Raw genomic sequence first — 12,424 nt, forward strand, 5'->3', positions numbered from 1 at the left:
CTAGCAAGATAAGTCAACCATAAAAATCAATTACCATGTGAAACATAATCTGATATGAACCCCACACAAATAAAAGTTTTGATGGGACAAGACATTTGATATTTGATAGAGAGAAGCAGAGTCTTCCTCCCTAGACATTATCTAATTCTTCTTATCCTCTTCCCATTCTTCTTGCACCAGAGACAAAAAATGGTGGTTGAGTGATTACAATCGACACACACTTCATAGTGGATTTTCTCTACCTAACTCTATAGATATGGGCCTTGGTGCTAAACTACATAAAATCCTCATATTCTTTACTTTCGGCTCATTTTCTGTATTTTCCCATGTGTATGGAAATTCATCTCCACCATTTGCATTACATGTGATTCATCCAACCAATTATTTACTGTAGTAGCCAAGAAGCCTATAGGTACCTTGCCTCCAATGGGCAAACACTATAGCTCACTTGAGGTCACAAGCTTGGAGGGCATTTCACTCTTAATGCTCGAAACACCATGGTGAGCATTGGAGCAAGCCACTGAACACAAAGCACTCACTCAATTAGCAAGCATCACGAGTTCTCAACCTACCAAATTCATGATTGAGCAATGGACCTCGCCCTGAGCACCATATATGTCGAGCATATAGCTCGCTCGCACCTGGAACATCATGTGGCCAGCAATGATGCTCACCCTCAAGAAGTTGATAGACAATCAACCAACAACAATTACGGCGTCCTAGGCTCAATAATGAGTCCCAATACATGCAAGCGATAAAAAAGACAAACAATCTCCATCAAACAAAAAAACTCAAAGATGAACAATCTCCATCAGGCAAACAATCACTCAAGGAGGGACAACCTCCATCAACCAAAAATCACTCAACAACGAACAATCTCTATCAAGTAAAAATTGAAAGCATCAACTAAATGGCCTAAGTTTGCCTCCCTCGAATTCACAATTTGGATTTTCTTCTCACTAACAAATTTAGTTTCTGGAGGGTTTTCCCTCAAAATTCCTCAGGATTCCATAAGAGTCCCAAGGGATAAATAAGTAGGAACATACTTTGCTCACTGGTCTTAACCAAAAACAAGTTTAGGCAAACCATATCCCAAACCTTGTCAGGGCACCTCTAGACCCCATTGCACTCTAGCAAAAAAAAAAAAAAAAGAAAAAGAGAAGGGAAAATCTAAAAAATTGATCATCTCCAAGCCAAACTTGAACACCCAAGAAATCAGACTCTCACCAAACGTCAAGCCATTTGGCTTAGGTTTGCAAGTCGCAAACTCGTGATTTGCATTATTTACACTAACCAGTTTGGTTTTTTATATAACTTCTCAAAATAGCCAAGCCTAGCACCATGAAGGTGTTCAGCTTCAGCAATCAAGAGACCCCTTCACACGGGCATGGTGATATGGAAGATGAGGCACTGTGTAGAAAGCCTAGCAGACACGATTCAGCAATGGGCAACCACGGATGGTTCGTTCGATAGCAAGCAATGAAGAGGCAATTGGACAAACCATGTACGGCCAAACAAATAGTAAGGTGAGCAACATGTTGTGGAAATCTTGGCGGACACATTTCAACACTAGGTGATAAATGACTTTTCACCCTATAACCAATGAGCAAGAATTGTGTTGATCATGCTAAGGCAAGAACGAATAGCTGAAGAGGTTGATAAATCTGGAAAAGGATGATCCGTAGCAAAAGACAAGCTACGAGCAAGGGCAAGTAAAGGTCAAAGGATGAGTACTTGTCAAGGATAAAACTGATATGAACGTAAGGCCGTGACATGATAATGAGAAGCAGCCCAAGAGGCAATAGGTGTCATACATAGAGGCCTATACTCTATCTGAGACTTCATGTCTAGAGTAAGCCTACAGAGGAAAGATTATGGACCTGCAGGCCATATCGTCTGACCTCAGATGTATAATTCAGTGCCCTATAGGAGACCCTTACTAGGAGAAAAATAGTGGGGTTGTAGCCAAAGCAAGCTGTAGGAATGTATGTGTTTGTCCCATCAGTCACTCAGTTTCTACAATTCTTCAAGTCCAGAGAGCAAATGGATGGTCAAGATCAAATGGCTCATATTCAAGCATATCAATAGTTAGAAGAACGTCAAAAGAACAATGACGGTCCTGCCCTATAAAAAAAAGTTGGACAAGGGAGAAAATCTCACAACCATAAAATATGTGATCTTCTTTGGAGTTAGAGTCTTCAAAGAGAGCAAGAGACTTCAAAGGGAGCGATGAGAGGAGCAATGCCAGTGCCATCGAAGTATTTTAAATTTTATTCAGGTAGGTTAGCTCCTAAGATAGTACTAGAAATATGGGGTAAATATTTTTGAGTATGTTATAAGGTTAGGCTTTTCATATTCTGTAACTCTCCCCCTCTTCTACATGAAAAATAATATATATTTTCTTCATTATGTTTATTGATTATCTTTACACTGTGATTTTGAGATGATGAGTCTGAATGATGTGGTTTGGTGGTGATTGTGATTTTTGAGTACATAAGTCTTACCATGTGTCGATCATCATGGACGAGTTGAGGAGTCCCCACGTTATTCCTACGGCACATTGCCATGAGTTTCATATATGTAAAGAGAGTTTCCGTGATGATCGGGGTGAAACGTTTTCGTATTGGCCTCACTTGATCAAAGGGTAGAGGAATTCCCTGGGTGTATAATGTGCGGTGTCTTTGAGTCGATCGATCAGGTAGAATGATTCCCTAGCTTGATCATATGTGTTGTCTTCGGGTTGAGTGATTCCTCTTGTCGAATGATTTGAAACTGGTAATCAACTTGCATGTTGACCTAGTAGAGTGATTCCCAACGTCGAATAGTAGAGTGATTCCTTGCTTGGTATTTATATAATGAGATATGATGATTTTTATATGTTTTGATAAGAGGGTATCTCCTTGCCTTGATGATAATTACATATACTTGAGATTTGCTTAGAGGGTAATTTCTCGTCATGCATATATACTTATATTTTATTTAGAGTGTAGTTCATCACCATAAATATGAATACATGTATTTATGTTCAGAGGGTGATTCCTCGCCACGTATAAATATGCGTGTTCACATATCATTTACATGAAACAATACATGTGTCTTCACTTGCATTATCTCTCATTAACAGTGTTATCATAGATGTTTAACCTACCTATCGAAACCATAGACCTTGATGCAGACTTGGCCTAAGAGGAGTTCTTGAGTAAGAGAAACAGAAGTCTTTCTCCGCTATTAGTTATTCGTATTTTATGAAGACGTACCTTTTAGTCAGGCGATAAATCATTTTCAGTTTGTCATAAGTAGATATAAGTGATGAATAGGTGGTACTGTATAACATTATTTAGGGAGTAACAATGACATATGGATATTATTATTCTCAATGGATGAACATTTTATCGGCATAAACCTCTGATACAAGTAACTTAGCCCTTGACCAAATCTTTAGTTATTCCACTGTGATTTATTCACTTATCACGTATTCAATTCATGATTACTCGCCTAGATCAAATAGTAAAATCAGGATGTTGCCAACCAGCTGGCATCCCTAGCACTATAGATCCTTGCCATGCTCTTTACTAAGGAACGAGGCACCACAACGTTGGTGAACAAATCTATCATTACTTTGGTGACCATCTTTCAGCGACCAAGGCTATCAAAACCTTGACGACCAAGTTTTGGCGATCAATGGTATTGAGAGACAATGCAAGTGTTTTGGAGATCAATAGTATTAAGACTGTTTATGAATGTCACGACCTTGGCGACCATGTTTCAGAAACCGAGGCTATCATGACCTTGGTGAACATGTTTCAACCGTATCCAATGGGTCACCTCCAGGAACAAGCCTCTAAGCTCCGTAACCATCTCATGCAAGTTGCGTTTGGGAACGAGTCAACAAGTTCAGAAACTACCAAAGATGGACCAAGGGGTCAACAGGCTCCCTAACCACTGGTTACAACCAATTAGCACTGGTTACAACCAAAAAACTCAAACTTTAATTCCAAAACGACAATACCAACATGAAATTGCCTCAAGGGGGCAAGAAATCCACTTGCACCAACAAAAACAAAAATGATCACGAAGAAAGAAATATGTGCTCTTCACTAATGATAAACAGTTATACACGAGCATCAACACGCTCGATTATCACACAAACAAATTTCCTAGAGACCCATCCTCAGATACCCTTAACAGGATTTACATGTCTCCTCAAGGTTTGCCCTTAGAGATCTACATTACATTACACAACAACAGAAAACTAGTGACAATTTCCTAGAGTTTATTTTTATACTGTTTTCACAGACTATCTCTATCATAGTTGAATTGAAAATTCTAAAAGCCTTCTTGTTGCACAAATTGACCTTAAGAATCACGAGCGTCTGTTAAATATAAAATGAACTGGGTTCAACCTATTAGAAGCCAATTACCAAGAATAAAGGAAAAGATAAAGCCAAAAGAGATTGACTCAGATACAAAAATGTGAAAATGACATATGGCAAGTAGGACTTAAATACTCCAAAGAAGGAAATAGACATCTACAGAAGGAGGGAATCTCTATAAATCAGGGGAGATTATTAGCTTTCTTGACAAATTTCTATAGCGAAAGCGTCTTCTTCAACCTCATGGGAATCCTATTCTTCCTCCATTGTATTGAGAGTCACGAGAACCCATGAGAGATTATAAAATCACCGCATATAGTGGATTTCTTCTTCCTTCCCCCCCCCCCCCCCCCCCAAAAAAAAAATCCGTAGACATAGGTTTTTATACCAAACTAGTAAATATATTTATTTAAAATTTATATGCTTTATTTATCATTTACTGCATGTATGAGCATTTGACAATCGTACAAACCATGAGTGTAGGCTATTCAACCGTATTGTGGCTCTGGCCATGCCAAAATATGCATCAACAGGGTCCAATATGAATTCCTACATATAGGAAATTTAACTACTTAGAGGTTACAATGTGATTTTTTAAACAACTATTTTCATTTGGCTGGAAAGAGGGAGGGTAAGTTAAATTGAAGAAGAATGGGATAGAGACATATTCAAGTGAATTAATGCCATAGAATTTATCTTTATACTTTTACCGTAATAAATGAGAGAATAAATAAATAAGACTTTAAGGGTACATTTGGTATGCGAGATAGACTCATGTGAATTTTTCTAAACATCCTCATTTTTCAAAACTAGTTAGGCCATGTTTGGTTACGAGGAATTTGGAGATTTTTTTGAGATTAGATTTTAAAAAATGAGAAAGAAAGAATTTAAATAGTTTTTTTAATAAGTGAGTTTTATATTGAAGTTTGTAGAAGTGGATAAATAGAGTTGAAAATTTATTTGAATATAATTTCTTAAGAGTATTTTTGTTTTTTGTTTTTTTTTTATTTTGAATTTGTAAAAGTTGTATTAATTTTTATTTTTAGGAAATGAATAAATAATTATTGGTGGAAATTTAAAATAGAAAAAAAAACTATTTAAAAATGTTGGGTTTGATTTAAGAAAATGAGAAATTAAAAAAAAAAAATTGTATAACCAAGCATGGTCATAATTTCTGGAATTACATATCTACTTCATGAGCTGGCTGGGCAACCCCATCACGATGGCTGCCAATGTGGAAAGACCGTACCACTCCCATAAAATCCCATTTGCCACCCTTGAGGCCGCTGAAGTGATTGCACCACTCACAAAATCTTGCCCCAGGCCCCAAGGTGTTCAGACCATCCCCTTGGCTTTTTGTGGTGCTTAGCCACCATCTCTTCTTTGACTTTTTTTTTTTTTTTTTTGGTGAACGCGCAAGATGCCCATTATTCAGATTCCTTATTATTATTCCTCCACATGCAAAAAGCATATGAAATGTTTATGAACAAAAATAAATTAATAGCTAGTGAGCGAGAGATTAAAGAAGAAAATAGCAGTACTATTCAATAACTAAAATCAAATAATGAAACTGAAGTTACAAAAGCTGTATTTTTAGGAGTAAATTTTAAAAATAGAAATATAAAAGAAATGGGTTTGCAGTCTCGACAAAATGCACCATTATAACAAATCTAGTGCATAAAAATAAAAATAAAGAATGATTGTAAAGCAAATAATGTTTGGTTTTGGCTCATTTTTAGGTAATCACCTAAAAATTGTATCATTTGATGTTTATCAATCAGGCCGGTCATGTACAACTTGTCATGCACTCATCTTTTACATCTTCGGAAAAGGAAGAGAGAGAGAATCCTTTTTTCCACAATAGAGATATATGGCATTGGCATTTCGTTCAAGAAGATGGGAAAAAATCCTATGAACGGTAGGACATAGTGGGGCCATGTTGGTTGTGTGGAATGGTAGGACATAGTCGATGATTGGTAAAATCCTATGAACGATTTTTGGTATACGGATACCCTAGTTTTATGGGTATTGAAGGACCCGTAGGGGCCAATAAGTGGTTACTTGATTTCAAAAGTACATTCGAGATCAGCGGCTACACTAAGGAACAAAAGATGCAATTTGCTGGGTACTTGCTATAAGGAGAAGCTAGTATCTGGTGTAAAGGTCCTCTCTCTGGGAGTTGAGGTTTTTCTCTCTATGCTCTTTAGAACATAGAGTTTGTCTCTTGGATCTCGTTGATCCATAGAGTGTCAGTTTAGTGCTCGTTCGTTGGTAGTATTCTCCTTTTAAAGGTTTAGTTCTACAATGGAGGAAGAACTTTCTTATCTCTGCAAGGGTTTAAGACTCACGGAGGAGGAACAACAAGAAATATTCCTTCCAAAGGAAGAACTTTTAATTGCACAGGATTTCAGTAACGTGTGTCTTGCTGCACTGGTGATATCGGAAAGGGAAGTAAATAAAGGTGCTTTCAAAGCAACTATGACCAGGATATGGAATGCCGAAGGGGGTCTATCTTTCAAAGAATTTGGCAGAAACAAATTCATCATTGAATTTCACAACCTCTCTGTGAAAAAAAAGGTGCTGGCTGGCCGACCATGGTCTTTTGATAGAAGCTTAATCTGTCTTCAAGAATGCAAAGGAAAGCAAACCTTGAAAGACATCCAGTTCGAGTTAGAACCTTTCTGGATCCAACTACATGACCTCCCCTTTGCAGGTCTAAACAGAACTATGGGTGAAAAATTGGGAGGAAGTGCTGGCAAGGTCCTTACTGTAGAGGTGGACGAAAAAGGAAGAGCATGGGGGGGAGTCCTGCGGGTAAAGGTTCTTATCAACATTTCCAAACCTCTGGCAAGGGGAAGACTAGTAACAGTTGAGAATAACAGGATCTGGATACCCTTCAAATACGAAAGACTCCCATCTTTATGCTACCTTTGTGGAACAATTTTGCATTCCCATTCCGGCTGTTCAAGGCAGGCTTTAGATGAAAGTCAACCCTCCACAACACAAGCACAATATGGATCCTGGCTCAGAGCCACTGCACCTTTTAAAACTTCAAGCCACAAACCTCAGGCAGGTAGTCTAGTGGGGAGGGCCTCAGGCAAGGGGCGGTATGATAGCTCAGAAGAACAAAGTGCAGATTTTGGCGGGAACAATTGCTCTAGAAAGTCAAATGATGTCAGGGAAACAGTACCTATTGACCCTGCGCTATCAGAGGGTGATGTGGAGGAGGTAAGGGGAGCTGGTACCTCTCAGACTCAAAAGTACAATGAAAGCCTTCAAAGGTCAGAAAAGGAAGCTTCTCACAGTCTCGAGGTGTCTAATGCAGCAGCTGTCACAACCATCCCTCCCAAGGACCAAACAGTCTACCTGGCAGCAGATACCAACATGACTAATGCAGTGGAAAATCTACAAGTAAGTTCCTCTCTCCTTAATACCCAGATAGGCCCAAAACCTCAGCTTCCTAACCCTCCTTTGACAAACTGGAAAAGGAGAGCCCGTGGCAAACTAAACCCAAGTGATAGCCCACCCATGTCTCTTTCCACCTCCCACCATGTCATTAGTAAAAACAAAAAGAGAAGCTCATCCCTGTTTTCAAAGCCCACGAGATCCTCAAAAAGACTCAAACATAGTAACAAGGCAGAGGCTGTTAGACAGCCCTGCCCATCCCCATGAATGCCCTGTGCTGGAACTGCCGAGGGCTTGGGAACCCTCGGACAGTTAGGGAACTCCACAGTTTAGTGAGAGATAAGTCCCCATCTTTGGTGTTCCTTATGGAAACCAAATGCAGGAGAGAGAAAGTAGAAACCATCAGAAATAAGCTAGGCTTTGACTGTAGTTTTGTTGTGGACTGCATTGGTCGAAGTGGAGGATTAGCATTCTTTTGGAAACATCAAACACAAGCTAATCTGGTCTCCTACTCCCTCAGGCATATATCCCTTCAAGTTCAATTCTCTAATTTCCCAAATCTCTTCATGGTTACTGGTTTTTATGGTCACCCTATAGCAGCAAAAAGAAAGGAAAGTTGGGCCCTTCTTAGACATCTTAAACCTGACCAATTCACCCCCTGGATGTGTATGGGAGACTTTAATGAGATTACTTCCCATGGTGATAAGTGGGGTGGCCTGCCCAGATCCTTTAGACAGATGGAAGAATTCAGACAGTCCCTTGCTTTTTGCAATCTTGATGACATTGGTTATGTGGGCTCTCATTATACTTGGTGCAACAACCGTGAGGGGACCAGTTTTACTAAGGAAAGATTGGACAGGGGACTAGTAAACTGTGCATGGCATGATTATTTTGATTTAAACTTAGTCACCATTCTACCTTCAATATGCTCTGATCACAACCCTCTCCATATCTCAAGCAGGGTCACAGACCCTACCCCTCGCACCCATAGGAAAGTATTCAGGTATGAGGCCTCTTGGGCTAAGCAAGATGAGTGCCTGGCAGTGATTAAGAGGGCCTAGCAGGGATCCCTACAAATAGGTTCAAGGGTAGATGTCACTAGAAGAAGTCTTGAGAGATGCAGATTCCAATTAAGAGAGTGGAGTAACATCACCAAGAAAGCTCACTAGCAGGAACTGACCCATAAGAATGAACTTTTGAGAACCCTGCAAGCTGCCAATACTGGCCTGGATAATGATCAAATCAAATCCTTACAAAAGGAGTTGAACTCCTCACTAGAGCAGACTGACCTGAAGTGGAGGCAAAGAGCCAAACAAAGGTGGCTCCAAGATGGTGACAGGAATACCAAATACTTTCACAAGTGTGCCTCGGTTAGAAAACAGAAGAATATAATTCATAAACTTCACACAGAGGAGGGCCAGGTTTTGACATCCCCTGAGGACATAGGGTCTGAATTCCAAGCTGTGTTTATGGACCTTTTCACATCCTCCAACCCCAATGTTTCCAACTCCATTTTGGATGTCCTCAATCCCACGGTCACCTCTGAAATGAACCTGTCTCTCACTAAGGCATACACCAGGGAGGAGATCGAGCTGGCTATACATAATATGAATCCACTGGGCTCACCTGGTCCAGATGGATTTCCAGCAATTTTCTTTCAAAGCCACTGGATCACGGTAGGCAAAGATGTAACAGATGCAGTATTAGAGCACCTTAACACAAAGGCTGGCTTTCAAGCTATCAATCACACCTTTATAACCCTCATTCCAAAGAAGAATTCCCCTATGAAGGTCAGTGACTACAGGCCAATTAGCCTCTGTAATGTGTATTACAAGATCATAGCAAAGGTTCTTGCAAACAGGTTGAAGACCATCTTGCCAAAGATAATATCTGACACACAAAGTGCATTTGTTCCAGGAAGAATGATCTCAGACAATACTATAGTTGCTTATGAACTCCTACACTCAATGCAAAACAGAAGGAAGAATGGTAGGGAAACTTACATGGCCCTCAAGCTTGATATGAGCAAGGCCTATGATAGGCTAGAGTGGCCTTTCATTCACAAAGTGCTCCAGCATATGGGTTTTGACAGAGAGTGGACTGATCTGATCATGCAATGTATAGGAACAGTGTCTTACTCAATCCTGGTTAATGGCATCCCTCAACCCTCTTTCAAACCATCAAGAGGAATACGACAAGGAGACCCCCTTTCCCCATATTTGTTTATACTGTGCTCAGAAGTTCTCTCATTGGCTCTGAATTTGGCTGAACAGTAAGGCTCTATCTCGGGTTTCCCTCTTTCAAGAGGCTCTATAACAGTCAACCACTTATTTTTTGCAGACGATAGTATGGTCTTCTACAAGGCACATCAGCAGGAATGGACCCAACTTCAGCTCATACTCAATTCTTATGAAGCAAGCTCTGGTCAGAGGCTCAACCTGGAGAAGTCTTCAATCTACTTCAGCAAGAACAGAAGCCAAGAGGCCCAATCTTCCATTCTAAACATGGCTGGTATGAGGGCATCGGGTCCCTTTGAGAAGTACTTAGGCCTACCCTCTTCTATTGGAAAAAACAAGAGCAGAGCTTTTAATCCTATATTGGACAGAATCAGAACTCAGATGAGCAATTGGAAAACAAATCTCTTGTCCTCAGCAGGGAAAGAAGTCTTGCTAAAGTCAGTCATTCAATCCATTCCCACATATTGCATGGGAATCTTCCTAATTCCCAAACGAATCCTGAGAAACATAAATAAGCTGATGCAATCCTTCTGGTGGGGGATTAACAACCAAAAGTCCAAAATGCACTGGCTTAGTTGGAAAGGAATTGGTAAGGGCAAGCAAGTTGGGGGCTTGGGTTTTAGAGATTTTGAAGACTTCAATAAAGCCATGCTAGCCAAGCAAGGGTGGAGGCTTCTCACCAACACCCAATCCCTTGCCTCAAAGGTTCTCAAAGCCAAATACTTTCACTCTGGTGACTTTCTATCGGCTAAAGTTAGAGGGAGTGATTCCTTTGTATGGAAAAGCATAGTAGCAGCCAGGCCTTTGTTGGATGAAGGTCTCATCTGGAAGGTTGGAAATGGCAATTCAGTGAGGATTTGGTCAGACCGATGGCTGCCTACCCCTACCTCTTTCAAGGTCCAATCTCCTCTCAAGATCCTCAATTCAGGAGCTACTGTAAACTCTCTAATAGATCAAGATACTCACTCCTGGAATCTGGCTCTCATACAAGAGGTCTTCACTCCTGAGGAAGCAGCAGTCATATCCAAGCTACATGTCAGCCCTTGCAGTAGCAGTGATAAACTAACCTGGAGATGCACCACAAATGGCTTGTTCTCAGTAAAATCAGCATACCACCTCCAGGTTTCCATGAATGAAAGTAGGCATGGGCAGGGCTCACAACCACCTAATCAGGGGGCCCTATGGAAGCAATTGTGGAAGCTTAAAGTGCCAAATAAAGTCAAAGTGTTTTTGTGGAGAGCAACAAAGGACATCCTTCCCACCAAAGCAAACTTGTTTAGAAGGAAGATTGTTAAATCTCCTTTATGTCCCATATGTCACTCCTTTCCAGAGACCACAGCTCATGCTCTGTGGTCATGCGCGGCAGCCCAGGATGTTTGGAGCTATGGCTCGAGAAGAATCCAAAAGTGCAGATCAGAGGAACTACCATACCATGAACTACTTGCAGGCCAGCTCTCTCTTCTCCCTGCTGAGGAACATATGGAGCTGGCTCTCACAGCATCTAAATTGTGGCACAGGAGAAATAAGTTTGTTTTTGAATCTAGCTTCAGCTCCCCTCTGCAGGTCTCCAAGTCTGTCACCTCGAGAAGGAGTGAACTGGAAGAGTTCAACAGTCAAACAAAGGAGCAATTGCCTTTCCCAACTCGGGGACCAGTCGAGTGGTGCAGGCCTCCTACAGGTTCCTACAAAGTAAACTGTGATGCAGTCATTGACAAGGTGAAATGCATGGTGGGAATTGGTGTGGCAGTTAGAGATTGGAATGGTCTAGTCACAGCCACACTTAGAAGTCCTAAAAACTCCTTCCCTGATCCTCTGCTGGGAGAGGCTTTGGCTGCACTAGCTGTGCAGTTGGGTATAAAGATTGGCCTCCATAATGTCATTTTTGAGGGGGACTCTAAGCTAGTGGTCAGTGGGATTAACAGTGGTGCTGAGGATTGGAGCACTGCAGGCATGATCTTCCTTGATATTAAGAAAATTTTGCTTTCCTACCAATCTTGGTCTTTTAGGCATGTACCTAGGCAGGCCAATGTGGTAGCTCACTCCCTAGCTAAAAGCTCTTTGGAGCTTGGTGAGGAGTCTATTCTGATAGAGGATTATCCTCAATATATTTGTAACCTTCTTCACTCATAGTCTTAATATGAAGCTCCCATCTTCTCAAAAAAAAAAAGCTAGTATCTGGTGGCCGGATACCATAAGACAATTACTGATAAGGGAACTAGCTAACATAGCTATCTTAAGCTGTGAGAGATTTAAAGAAGAGTTTGATAATTGGTTAACATAGCTATCTCCTCCATGCCCCAAGCCACCATGAGACACCTAGCCCAGCTTCACTGCACCAGTGCCACCCCTCCACGCTGGTCTCTTCCCTCACAGCCTCTCCCTTCTCTTCGCAGCATGCATGAGACCAAT

Source organism: Carya illinoinensis, chromosome 11 (assembly GCF_018687715.1).
Source record: "Carya illinoinensis cultivar Pawnee chromosome 11, C.illinoinensisPawnee_v1, whole genome shotgun sequence".
Classification (NCBI taxonomy): Eukaryota; Viridiplantae; Streptophyta; class Magnoliopsida; order Fagales; family Juglandaceae; genus Carya; species Carya illinoinensis.